The sequence below is a fragment of the Amphiura filiformis genome, chromosome 19, assembly GCF_039555335.1.
Source record: "Amphiura filiformis chromosome 19, Afil_fr2py, whole genome shotgun sequence".
Lineage (NCBI taxonomy): Eukaryota > Metazoa > Echinodermata > Ophiuroidea > Amphilepidida > Amphiuridae > Amphiura > Amphiura filiformis.
The window spans coordinates 8,767,928-8,783,001 of NC_092646.1; the positions used below are offsets into that span (position 1 = coordinate 8,767,928).

The following is a 15,074-nucleotide window of genomic DNA, read 5'->3' on the forward strand; positions in this document are numbered from 1 at the left end:
ATTATTAAATAATTCCTAACATCTCGGACAACACGCCCCTTCCCCCAACACACACACCCCCACATCCCTACACCAACAACTACGGCCAAGTCTGGGCGAAAGTCTACCTTGCACATCGTGCACGCGCGCGTGCGCCATCCAGCATTGTCCCGCGAAAATACACTACCCTATTACGAGCAATGGAATAGCCTGTCAATCATACACAGTGGTTGCTCCTGGAAGGAAGATTATACCCGATGTGACGCGGTTGCTCATGGAAGACAAGAAGGATTATACCCCTTTTCTATATTTTACAGTTTGCTCTCACCGAATGCCCCTTAGCAGGCCTTGCCGTTTCATCTGAGGCGAGCGATCGCTCTCGCTCGCCACCGCTCGCCCAAACTCGATTCCTAGTGCGATTTTCCCGCTCGCCATAGAAATATCACTCGCTGCGGATCTCCCAAAATCAGCCAATTCAGCATTTAATCGAGTCTGTGCCCTCTCCGAGCGGAGAAAGTCACAAATTTTAGTGCGCTTCGCACGCATTTCACCATAAATGCATAAAAGGGCCCTACTACAGCTTTTAAGCGCTTAAAAGACCGACACTCTACTAATTGTTTATACCCAAATAAGTGGTATTTGTGAAAATTTGACCACTGGTCGCCTAGCTTCCGTACTAGCGAGTGATTAACCACTCGCCTTTAAAATCTAAACGGCAAGGCCTGCCTTAGTCCCCGGGGGGTACTTAGTACAAATGACCATACGGGGACGTGACGCAAACATGATGGGTAGCATTTTCAGCCTTCTGGTTTATCAATGACCCCTTTTTCAAAGCCTATTTTGGTATATGAATGAGTCCTTTTTCAAAATTTTCTCAATTTTTTCGGAAAACAGCCCAATTTTTCCTTAATCTAGCCAAAATTTTCAAAATTTTTCCAAAATTTTGGGAAAATTTGTAAAAACTAAGACAATTTTGGGTAAATTCGGCCGAAAATTTTGACTTTTCAAATCAATGGGTACAAATTTCTTGAAAAATTGGTATATTTATGGGTCTACTTCCAAAATCTCAGCGGCACGTCCCAACCAAAACCAAACTTGAGTACCCCCCCGGGCCTTAGTCCTAGTGCGAAAGTGCCAGCCCTACACCTATATCCATTTCAAATTGAAGTGCCCCCCGGCCGGGACCTAAAAAAAGGGCTAAAAAGGAGGGAATTCAAAGCATTTTTTGCAGGTCAGCCGGCCGGACCACTTGGGAAGCTAACAAACAGAGGGAGTGACAAAGATCAGATGTGAAAATCTATCAATTGTGCACACATTAATTAAATCAGAGTTTTAAGCTTAAATCAATATCCAGAGTATGCACAATGGGCAAGTGGACTACGGGGTAGTCTAGCCGGACAAACGATTTTTGGCTCCATTTATAGCGGCTGAGCAATTAATTTATAGCTATAGGCCTAAATGGGGTAAAATGGGGGGGGGGACATAGGCCTACAGACCGTAACAATAAAAATTATGCAAAGGTGGTCTTAACCCTAGACTACTCCGTAGTCCACTTGCCCATTGTGTATTGTATTTAGGCTTAAAACTCTGATTTAATTAATGTGTGCCCCGGGATGTGTGCACAATTGATAGATTTTCACAACTGATCTTTTCAGTTACCGTACCCCCTCTGTTTGTTAGCTTCCCAAGTGGACTACTGACATTGACTTGCGGTTAACATTAGGAGAGTTAGGCCAATTTCTGGCCTAACTAAAATTGGCCATGATGTAATGCATCTTTAATTGGATCTGGCTTGTGATTGGTCGCCCAGATCTCGTTATGGTTTAAATCCTCCGGGCACCTGCCATTACCATTAATAACTACATGGTATACAACTATGCGGCCTTTGTGTTGGCGGGAACATTGAACTCTCAGTACAAGTAGGCCTACATGAGCGCGTCTTGTATTTGTTTGCGGACGGTTAAATTGGATTGATAAACAAGTATGATTGACGGTGCATGTGTTACTATTAGGGACTTTGCCCGTTCAAAGTCCCGTTTTAAAATTCAATGTCCATGGTCGATTTTTAACTCGTAGATTCTAAAATCAGAATTGTTCAGTATTGAAGTGCCAATATAATGACATTATGATATGTTGCATTCAATAATTATATAAGTAGGCCTACGTACACTTTACTTTTACTGTCACTAATATAATTATATAAACTTTTTCTTCACAATTTTATACTAGTATTTTGATGTAATAAATACAGTATAATTTCGAGTTCAACTGAATGCTTTCATCATCATTAATAACATGCTTTTATTTATCAAAAATCGACTATGCCATACCGTAAAATGGGGTAACTTCGGTCAGCGGGGTAACTTGGCGGTCAAATGTATTTTTTCAAATGGTCATATTTTCCTACAGCAATATTATTTTTAGTCATATTTGGTGTCAATTTTGGAAATATATTTGGAAGAAATAATAGTCCCTCATGTTTTCAGAAAAAATAAAAATCGATATTTGTGAACAAGGATGTGTGCTTGATTAATTTTGCAAGGGGTCAATTGTCATAAAAAACAACAACTTACCCATTCACAGCGAAGATCAATTTTTTTGATTTTTTTTTCCTTCATGGAATGTTATACCCTGACCAATGTTTCCCCAAATGCGGGGTAACTTTTTCAATTTCAAGGTGTAGAAGGGAATCCTAATGTCATGAAAAAGAGATAATTAGAAATAATTGGTTTTGTTTGGAAGCAGTGGTTTAAAAACTCTGAAAAGTGCCCAAAGTTACCCCATTTTACGGTAGTCTATCTTAACCCTGGAATTATGGAAACTTTGTAGTCTCATAGGAAATCCAAAGTTACTGTGAGGTCAAATTTGGGCACAAATGATCAGTTTTAGAGAAAAAAATAGGCCTAGGGCCTACATACAAATATCCAGGACCCGTTGTTATTTTTTTAAATTCTTATTCTGACCAATTTGAAATTTGGGCTAAAATCAGGCTTTTTTAGGATTTTGTTTTTGGAAAACTTAGCATTTTTCAACATATACCCAGCAAACACAAAACGTTTTCCACATCATTCGCAAAAGGTTATAAAAGGTTGTCAGAAAACGTTTAAATGTCGGGTTATATAAAGGGAACGTTTGCATAACCTTAAAAAACATTTTTGATAATCTACTGCTCAGCAAACAAAAATGTTTTATAAAAAACGTTTAAATGTCGGGTTATATAAAGGGTATAAAAACGTTTTAATAACATTCCAAAAACATTCTTGAAAACTTGATACAAAACATTCTAAACAGAATGTTATTTTGGGAGTTGAAAAATATTTTGCGAAAAATGTTTGCCCAAAATATTTTCAATAACGTTTTAAAAACGTTTTCATGACCTTTATATAACCCAACATTTAAATGTTATTAAAAGGTTTTGAAAAAAATATTTTAAGAACATTTCTGTGTTTGCTGGGTTCAAATATTTTAAGTATTGACGCAATATTTGGCAAAAATGTTTGCAAAAATAGTTTACAATAACATTTTTTGAAAACATTTAAAAATATTATTGTAGTGTGTTTTCATACAAAACGTTTTAAAACGTTATCATGACCTTTATATAACCCGACATTTTAATGTTATTAAAACGTTTTTACCTAAACCAAAAGCCAAAATATAACTTATTTAAAACTTTTTTAAAACGTTTTAGTGTTTGCTGGGTAGGCCCTAAATTTTGGTGAAAATTGTCAAAGTTGGTCACAATTAAAAAAAAAATAAAAATACGGGTCCTAGATATTTATATGTAGGGGAAGGTGGGGCATAACGGATCCCCGGGGCAAAACGGACCCATATAGGGAAAAATAGGCCTTGGCAATACTGCCGTCGTATGCAAATTATATTGAGGAACACAAGTATGGCCACGCAGATTTACAACAAAAATTTGATCTGAAACAATCTACTGACATCCGAGCAAGATCGAGTCAAAAAATTACAACCTGTCTGACGTAAGATAGGCCTATGTAGATGTTTAATGTGCTGAAATTTTACTTCATTAATATCTGATTCCCAAATTGTAAACACTAAGGTACTAGCTTTGAGCTGTATGTACTGCATGGCCTATATGCTACAATGTATATTATGCATGCAACCTATTCCTAAAAAATCGGGTATGGGGCAAAACGGAACCCCTAGGGTGGGGCATAGGCCTAACGGAACAGGGTTCCGTTTTGCCCCGGGCGTTTTGCCCCACAGATGGGTTCCGTTTTGCCCCAATTGGACATAATAATACGTCTTCACTCAAGGAAATGTAGGCGTTATCTAGGGGCCTACTCGAGCATGGTAAACACTTCGCTGAAACATAGGCATATTAAACTAGGCCTACAGATATAATTGATGATCAAAAGTTAACTTACTCCACAGAGATGGGTAGGCCTACTTAATATTTCTTTCTAATCAAATATTGGTCACACATATTACAGGCCTACTAGGTCTATAAGAAGTTAACCACTCACTCCACAGAGATGGTAGGCCCACTTAAGACTGTAACTGAATATAGGCCTACATAACTAGGCCTAGGGCCTACCAATGGAACTAGTGATATAAGTTTATACCCAGGGTGCCGTTTTGCCCCATAGGGGGGTTCCGTTTTGCCCCGATAGTGGGGCAAAACGGATTTATTTTTTTGAAAATATTTCTTCATTTTTATAAAAAATTGTAAGATTCAAGTTATGTTGGTTAATGGTAGGCCTATATTAAAGGTAAATACAATCTTCAACTGAACATATAATTTTTACAGTCATAGCCTATTACTTATGGTGACGTCACAGAGCGTTCCGTTATGCCCCACCTTCCCCTAGTTTTTACTCAAGAATTTTTTTGTTATGGTGACCAAAAAAATTTGGGCCAAAACCCCGGGTTTTTTTTTGATATTCTCAAAAACTATGAACATTTTGGCCCAAATTTGACGTCACAGATGGATTCATCAAGTCATGCCCTTCTAAATATACTTTAATGGAGCCTACTTTAGACCAACAAGATCCCAAAAGTTTCCATATAATTCAAGGGTGACTGAAGGACCACATACCCGCCCTATAGTCATTAGTCATCTATACATATTTAGGCCTAGGCCCCTATATTTAGGTGGGGGGGGGGGGTGCAGAATTTCCAGAATGTAGACCTTTCCCCATGAAAAGTCGATTGTATGCATGCAAAAATTCACCCCATTGCCTTGGACTAAAAAAGTGGTCCCTTGTTAACTTTTTTTTCTATTTCTACGGCCCCGTTTTATCATGAAAAGTTGAGTTTTTCGGGTCTTCGGGGCTTTCGGGGGATGCTAACCCCCATCCATCTGCGTACTGACCCCATAAAACCAAAGTGATTTAGAAGCAATAGGCCTACATTCAATGCATTGTAAGGCTATTGTATCTATTATGACATTTTTTTCTGACATGCGCTATAGCAGATTGCGACATCCATGGGATTTCCCGTACTGCTCACAGGATAAAAATAGAACTGATAAATAACCTTTGCACTTCCCTGATAGATAAAGCAATGCTTGTGAGCGCGGCTGGGGTGTATTGGTAAGTGTGTAATTATCAATATTGTCATTAAAATTGTCATCATTATTTATTATTTAAACGAGAATAATGTCTTTGTCAATGTAAACCGGGATAGTGACTGGATTATAGGGGGGCAAAGATTTTTGGCAGGCTGATAGGGTTAGATTTTTGGAAGGCCAAATACTATTTGGGCACCATTTCGATATTAGTACGCCACCTTTAATAAGGTGTAGAAACATGTAAGAAACATTCAAAAATGTCTGCACGCTACCCTCGCATCACATCACATGATTAGGCCTATAGGCCTATTTCTACTTCTACTTCTACTGGATTTCTGGGCAGACCAATTCAGGTATCGCGCCCAGCTGTGCAAACATCACATCTGGTGCAGGACAAACACAATCACTCCGGTTGACCATTTTCTGTTTTAAATTGGGGTTGAAAATCTGGCATGTGTAAAGGGGAGGGCAAAGATTTTTTGGCATGTCGAACAGGGGCGTAGCCAGCTTTCTTGGGTCAGTAGTGGCAAAATAAAATTTTGGGGGCACAGACAAACAAAATTTGCTGAAAAAATTGCATCATACAATATACATACGGTACAGGTTTTGTTAGAGAGACTGTATGTCTTCAAGCTTCCAAACTTTGGCTTTATTGGGACGATGTGCGCACATCTAGTGTGCAAAATTTTTGTATTTTACACTACTAGTAGTATTTTCGCCCATGATCGGTGATCAGGGGTAGCGCTAGGTTGCTTTTTGGGGTCCAGGACTCACCAAAATAGAGTTCGGACCCCCTGTTTTTAAATTTTCTGCAAGTTTTTCAATCTAGCGCTATTGCAGACATACTATTTATGCTGCAATTGTGCAACTCGGACTCACCAAACTCTACTCCGGAACCCCTACTTTTTAATATTCTGCAAGTTCGGGGGTCCCTCTGGACACTGGAGTGTATAGTTCTAGCGCATAGTACATTCACGTGTATCGATCCCGGGTATTGATTTTAGTATCTCTGCTGACAAAGTAATTATTAGCCAGGCGATGTCGGTGTGCGCTACTGATGTCGAAAAAGGTGGGGAAAAGGTTTTTTGGCATGTTGAAGAGGGGGGGCAAGTGATTTTTGGCAGACCATTTTGAGAATTTACCACCCAGGGGTATATACACATATTGCGCAGCCCCTCATGAATGTATTTTAGTGAGTCCAACTTATGTATTCAGATCTGTTCCCTATATGGTCATTTTCACGGGAGTTACTATGCTCAGTTTTAGCAGGCTTAAATGTACCTAATATTGCCATTTTGAAAAACTATAAAAAACAGTAACATTTTTGTAAAACCCTGTGTTTTCTTCAGTTAGTTCATGGATAATTTTTCTTATCCTGAAAGTACGGTCATATGTTCAGAAAACACTGCCACATTAGATTTAATTGTGAACAGCCCTGTATTTTTGAGAACCGGACTTTGAGATTTGTCGTTTCGGAGGCTTCAATTTCCGTTAACAATTGTTAACAAACTTTGTGGGTATAGCTTTGGTTCATAATTCTTGGTTATTTCTTCACTTCTTCTTGATTCATAACAGTTGATATCTTAACTTGAAATGGGTAACAAAAATTAGTCGATTTGCCAGCTTTTAAAATTTTTATAAAATCTTGACTTCAAAGAGCCGATTTTCCGTTAACTTTTTTGAAGCCTCCGAAACAAACTGTTCAGCAAGCTTGGGCAAATATAAATAAAAGAGCTCATCCAATCTATTTATCAAAATGTAGCAAAGTAGATCCTCAAGTCACTTGTTTTTAAATCATGGAGATATCACCGTTTGAAAATGGGACCCAATACAAACTTTCCGTTACAATTGAAGCCTCCGAAACAAATGAAGCCTCCGAAACAACAATAAGGTTAATTATCATGATCTATGCATATCTAAATTGGTGTGTTCCATATTGATATCTGCATTGTAATTGTTACATGATATGTGCAGAATGTCATAAATTTAAAAAAAAATTGATATGGTTAATGTTTGAAAAATATACTGATACCCAAGAAAGCCCGTTTCGGAGGCTTCACATGCAAATAACACCATACTTAACAAATGGGTGAAAAAATTACCATGTTATAAATCGACAATATCTGCCGCATAGAATCATTGATTCAATCACACAAGAAAATAACAGCTTAGATGATCCCAACAGTGTTGTTTTCAAAACAAGTACCGTCGGATCCGTAGCGGTCGCTGCGGGACAAGGAATTCAATTTTGCAGTGTTGGTGTCTTTGAAGCAGGTTCAAGTTTGGCCCCTATTTGGACCTGTAACCCCTCTGTGAGCTTAACCTTTGAGGGCGCTCATCTTAAAATAATGCCAGAAAGGAAATTTCCATCCACACCAAAAAAAATCAAAATTTGAAAAATTGTGTTCGGAAACCAATTTTGGACACTTTTGATGTCCAAACAATTTTCTGGGAAAAAGCGTCTTGACATCAAAAGTGTTCGAAACCGATTTCGGACACTTATGATGTCCAAACGATTTTCGGGGAAAAAGCGTCTTGACATCAAAAGTGTTCGAAACCGATTTCGGACACTTTTGATGTCCAAACGATTTTCGGAAAAAAGCGTCTTGACATCGAAAGTGTTCGAAACCGATTTCGACACTTTTGATGTCCAAACGATTTTCGGGGAAAAGCGTCTTGACATCAAAAGTGTTCGAAACCGATTTCGACACTTTTGATGTCCAAACAATTTTCGGAAAAAAAGCGTCTTGACATCAAAAGTGTTCGGAAACCGATTTCGGACACTTATGATGTCCAAACGATTTTCTTTTGATGTCCACACGATTTTCGGGAAAAAAGCGCCTTGACATCAAGTGTTAAATCCCCTAATTTCCTTAATTCTTGTCAATTTCCTTAATTCACCAGAATTTCCTTAATTCTCTTCAATTTCCTTAACTTCCTCAATGTTCCCAATTCTCCCTCAATTTCCCTTAAATTCCCTCTATTTTCCCAAATTTCCCTTAATTCACCTGAATTTCCCTTAATTCTCCTCAATTTTCCCAAATTTCCCTTAATTCCCCTCAATTTTCCCCAATTCCCCTTAATTGCCCACAAAATCAATTAATTCACCTGAATTTCCCTCAATTCCCCCAAAATTGCCCTTAATTTCCCCCATTCCCCTCAATTTCCCTCATGTTCCCCACTTTTCCCAAATTTCCCTATAGGCCCTCTCCCTCACCAAGTAGTACCATAGCCATGTTGAAAATCGTATAATGCCCCTTTAATGACCTAATTAGCATATTTCGGGACTAAACTTTTTTCCAGTATGGGGCGGTACCTGCCTTCCCCTCACCAAGTACCATAGCCATGCGACAAACGATGTTGACGTAACAGCATTTTTTAGAAATTGTTGAAAATCGTGTAATGCCCCTTTAATGACCTAATTAGCATATTTCGGGACAAAACTCTTTTCCAGTATGGGGCGGTATAGGCCTCCCCTCACCAAGTACCATAGCCATGCGACAAACGATGTTGACGTAACAGCATATTTTAGCGTTTGTTACTAAAATCGTGGAATGCCCCTTTAATGACCTAATTAGCATATTTCGGGACGAAACTCTTTTTCAGTATGGGGCCGGTATAGGCCCTCCCCCTCACCAAGTACCATAGCCATGCGACAAACGATGTTGACGTAACAGCATCTTTTAGCGTTTGTTACTAACGGACTAACGGACGGACTAACGGACGGACGGAGAGACATGGTGACTTATAGAGCTGCTACCCGCAGCTAAAAACTACTTCTGCAATGTTTAACCATTGTTAACATGAAGCCTCCGAAACAAAAAAAATGACTTGCTGTGATAATTTAATTTTTGTCACAACTGAAATTCAATACTTAGAAGCAAAGCATGAAAATTGGTAATTGTGATATTTTTTACCTATTTTTTCATGTCAACTTGTAGTAGTTAGCCAAATATTTTACTTTTATGGTCACCTGTGTTGTTAACTGAAGCCTCCGAAACACAAATCGCTTGAATTGCCAATTCTAAAAAATAACTCCAATTTCTGTGAAACTTGGCTAGGAGGTTCCTTTCATCAAGTAGTATTTGTACATGAAGTTAGACATTCACATTATTTTAGGAACCCAATTAAAACTTAAAAAATATGTTTAAGGTTGGGAAATTTCCATTGCAAATGACCCTTAATGTTAAAAATTTTCAAAATTGCAATTACAAACATAGCAAAACATGGTATAAAATTTAACTTATATCTGTTGACTTACTTTGGAATGGGATTTCACATATATTCCAGCTTTCATGTCATAATTTTCTGAGCTTATGTAAAATACATTTTTTCTTAGATTTTAACCAAAATGTTATGGAAATGTCAATTTTTTATCAGAAATCAAAAGGTTTAAGCCTTGAAACATTATTTTACTGGAATTTAAGTTGCTTCTATGCATGATTACAGTAAACAGAAACATATTTAAGTGGTTTGAAATTTTGACCCTAAAAATCAAAAGTTACACCCTTTACTGTGAAAATGACCATATACTGGCAAATAAATTTGTCTAAGAATCTATTGTAATTAAGGAGCGTTTGAAGAAATGAGTTTTATACATAGCTTTTAACTGGAATAGCATATTTTGAATCCTGTTTTAAAAACTCACAACAAATTTTTCTTCCACATGTTTTTGGCACATTTTATGTTCATAAAAATGTGGATCTTTTTGGGAAATTTGGCGGGCATTTGAGCGGCAAAGGCAATAACATGTAAATGTACACATAATTTTACCATGGTAGGTATTTTACATGTATATTGCAACAATATATATTTTCTATCTTGATTTCAGTTCTGGGAAACTAAGCCACCCATACAAACCAGTCAACAATGGCCTTTACAGTACCTGATGAAATCTTTCCTGATGAAATTTGGCTCAAGATACTGGGTTTGTTGGACGTAAGAAGTAAAGGACGAATGGCATGGTGAGTAGCACTATGGACCACTGAGAGCCTCATCCCAATGGCATAGTCCAATAACCTCAGTTACATAATCATGGTGCAAAATTTGACCTCAAGTTGTATGAGTTTTTGTACCTAAATCTTCAAAGGTCATTTAATGTACAAATGTATTGGGGTTTAAGAACTGATCCCCTGATAGATGAGCATGTTGTAGATCCAGATGCAGAGGATGATTTAAGCACTACCCAACACCCCACTGCAGTGAGCAGAGCTGTATGAGTAACATGACACCACTGCTCTGCTATATATATACTGCATAGTCGTGCATGGTTAAATTTGAATTTGCACTGCTATATTTACAATAAAAACAGTGTTAATTTGCTGGTCGATTTCACATTTTTATCTACAGAAGGTGGAATTATCCTTCATACACACATCACTTTTGTTCTGAAATCAACCATTAAGTAATAATGACACACACACAATTCTAAAACATCATCTTTTCTTTTGCACAGAGTTCAATGGGATTTGAAAAGTAAAGTGGCAGTTGAAACTCGATAGTGATAACACTTTTGCAGTGCATGATGGGGCTTCCTTAAATCATCCTCTGTTGTGGATCCTAGTGTAGGCCGTATGCACAAAACAAGTTAGACTCTGCCTAAATTTAGACCTGGTGTAACTATGGAGGTTAGACTAAGGGCTAAGGGAGGGATCCCTTTAATCATTTCCTTTCCTTCTGTACTAGGCCCCGGTACTAGGCTAGCAAAGTCCAAAAGTTAACCTGCAGCCATCTAATATCAAGCTACATGTATTTACCCGAAACAGGATCTAGTATATAGAATAAGGTACTTTATACCAAAGTTCCTTCTCCATAGGACTAATCTCCATAGTTAGACCAGATCTAAAGTTAGACCTGGTCTAACTTCTTTTTTAAATGCATAATGGACCTGCATGTAGCCTTTAACTTGCAAGCTTGTTCACTCCCCACACCTCCATACTCACCCAACACAAAACACACCCACTACACGGATATGACATGTAAACTTAATTGCCTTCTTTTCACTCATACAAATAAACATTCCCACAAAACAATACAAACTTGCAACAGACCAACCTACACATCCTCAACACTAAATCAGTATCTAGGGGTACCCCCACACATTGTAGAATAGGTTTTACACTTCAATGACCTCATCAGTAAACAAATATCATCATCATCATTTTCATCATTATTAACATTATATTATATTTATTAAACAGTGTGAGTAGCAACTTGCATCGAATAATCACCAGCTACGACGACGTCCTTTGGAGCACAGTGGATCTGACCCAACGCCCAAGTGATGTCATCATTATCCATGGCGACAGACCAAACATCCCTATCACTTCTCCAGCCTGGTCATTCCCATCAAGTGAGACACAATTCCTCACACTCGCACACACCTACTTAGGTGCCAGACTGCAGGAACTTCATCTACACGTTGTTAACACTCATATATTGAAATACCTCTATGAGAATTGCCCAGGATTGGAGACCATCCGTTTTCCACATGATCAAATGTCCCTACGGAATGTCAACTTAACTTTTATGCCGAGTAACGTAAAGAGTCTTGACCTGTGTTTAAAGGGGTGTTTTCAAAAATCAAGATCATATCGTGTATGTCAATTTGGAGCACAACCCTTCAGAAGTTACAAGTTCTTACGATAAGATATACCGGTTCTCACCGGATTTATTCAGCAGACTTTGTAATTTTCATCAACTGCAAGAACTTGTGCTTCACCAGTGTTCGTGTCTTACACTGCACGGATTTAACCAGATTGCGGATGAAGTTCCCGAACTGAAAAGTTTGTGGTTCCGCTATTGCGTGATTCGTGTTGACGACATGGAATTTGAATCAATCATTGGAATGTGTACGGTAAAATTAAGGCATCTGAAAAAGTTTAAAATACAGTTGTCTACCAAACACATTATACCAATGGAATTTGATGTCTTAGCGGGTGGTCTAGATTCTTCAACCAACTTCCAATCATTGTGGCTTGACAATATGAACTTGACTACACCAGAAGCGGGACTTAAAAGTTTGAAAGAACTTCGAGAACTAGAACTTGTCAACTGTGATTCGGTTGATAACGAGGTAGTCAGAAGTATTTGCAACAATTTGCAGCATTTGAAGCATTTGAATCTAAAAGGCTGCGAGAATATTACTGATAACAGCATGAGTGCTTTGAGCAACTTGAGGTTTTTGGAATATTTGAATGTATGCGATTGCAAATTAACGTACAAGTGTATTTGCCACACCGCTATGACAATGAAAAGTCTGTCCATCTTACACCTGACCAAGGATTTCTCAGAAAGATATTGTAAATGCGTGGCGACATTGAAAGAAAGGTGCCCACTTTTAAAGGTTTATGACCAGGATGGTCTAACTAGCATATCGTGATGGTCTGTCTTTCTTCCATGGTTGGAACCTGGACCCTTTTAACTTTAGGAAAGACCTTAAAAACTGACTCAGGCATAGTAATTTACAAATTCCGTAATTTACATTATAAAATACTGCCACCCACTTTATTATATGCTGAGAGGACAAATTCTTTTTACTGACAGCTCACAGCCGCTTTGAATTTTATGGTTAATTCTAAAGGTTTTACCCGAGCTGAACCGCACCCTTCTATTGTGTCTACCATTTTTCAAAACGGCTATACTAGAAACATGGCCAAACTGTAGATGAGGTTGGGTTGCACTGGACCCTTAAAACATGATCCTGTACCGGTTATGAAAACTCGTTATTACATCATGGTGAAGGCACTCCCTCAAGTTGCAAAACCCCCTGCTGTTTGAGGGCTATCCATACACATTACTTAGGCCATCTTAATTTAATAGTCAGTCTCAAAGCCCCTGTGTGCATTTTGCGCGTTTCCCACTGGATGGGGTAAATTTCAAGTTTTTTTCCTGGTTTAATTTTTTTCCAAATCCACCACACAAAAATGTCACGTATAACATCATCAGGGCATAATTTAGTGTCAGAATTTTACATTGCAAAATTGTGACAAAGTTTTATTTGTATAGCAATAATTATGTATATCAATGACATGTTTGTGTGATTGCATATAATAGATTGTGTAGCAAAATGCAATGCGATACTGGTTATATTATGCCCTGGGCATCATCAGATTGCAAAACAGTCAAAACAGCCTAAATCGTTAATCTCAATAAAATTATTATTCATCTTGACCACAGTGAAAACTCCTTCAAAGATGAGAAGGTGGTCACTTCTTGTCACAAAGCTTGTCCAAGTAATAAAAACACACTCCCATTAGTTTTTCAACTGAGGAATGGCTTTGAGACAAATTATTAAATTTAGATGGCCTTATTTAGATTTGTATACCACTTTTAACGATAGAGCATCCCTAGTATTTCCCTTCACAATGCAAAAAAAACCCAAAAAAACAATCAAGCATGTACTTTGTGTAAAAATGTATCTTTATTTAATATACTGTGATCGTTATTTAGTAAATTAAACCATGAACAATTTAATATTTATCGATAAAAGAAAAGAAAAAAAATATTACAATGCTAAAATATTGAGAAAAAAAATATGAACAGAATAAGTTACAACAAATGTGTCGTATTAATAACATATATTGAGGGGCTAGTGCAAGGCTGTATCAACAATTGCTGCTATATACCGTAAAGCTTCCCCTAATGGAGCTACGGCGTCCCTTGACATAACTGGAATTTTCGGCACAAACTAAACATGCTAAATGTGCCCTCCCATAAACATCCCACCAGCAAATAAGGGCGCGGGAGTTCTCTATTTCTATACGAAATTTACCCCGAGGCAAAGTACCCCATGTGCACCATTATAATTGAAGACCAAATTAAAAAGACTAGTTTGCGAATGATGTCCTGTCAACCAGACCAAGAATGCCGTACTGCGCAGGTCAGCAACCAATCACATTGTGATTTTGCCCTGACGTCAGATGCAAACTAGTCTTTTCAATTCGGTCTTCAATTATAGGCGAATCTTTACGGAATTGTACACATCTCAAAATATGATACTTGGCAGCTATTGCAGATGGCGCCTTCTTGCACAAACCACTCAATAATGTCCAGGGGTCCATTTCAGTATTAAACTTTACGAAGCTTCATAAGTCTCGAAATCGTTCGACGAGTCGCAAGTTCCATTTCACTAAACTTTCTTACGCAAGGTACACTTCGTAAGTAAAAGGGATTTACTACAGGGACCCTTCGTAAAGTTACGTCTAGTATTGGGTATTCGTAACTTTACAAATGGTAACTTGAGTTATGAAGGATTAAAAGTTTAGTGAAATGGACACCAGATCTGATCCAATCAGGCTTAAGTTGACAATAATGAAACCAAGATATTGGCAAAAAGTGAAACAAACAAAAAAAACATAAGATAATTGACTTATGAAAAGTTAAAACTTTGCAACCAAAGTATTCAAGAGACCTGGGATTCAATGTCAGTAAGAGCAAGTAGTAACTCAACTTTCAAAATTTCTGACTTTGGCCTGAGTGGATCAGATCGGGTTATTTGTATTCATCAAATTCAGTTTAGAGTGACTCTAGAAATTCTGAGTCATGGTTAAAACATTAC

The 15,074-nt window shown here is 37.8% G+C and overlaps 1 long non-coding RNA gene across 1 annotated transcript; it reads left to right on the forward strand.

The window, feature by feature from the left end:
- Positions 1–10,203: 10,203 nt before the first annotated feature.
- LOC140140881 (uncharacterized) lies at positions 10,204–15,021 on the forward strand. Its single transcript, XR_011857330.1, has 2 exons — positions 10,204–10,479; positions 11,716–15,021. It is a non-coding gene; the product is annotated as an uncharacterized lncRNA (long non-coding RNA).
- Positions 15,022–15,074: the final 53 nt, after the last annotated feature.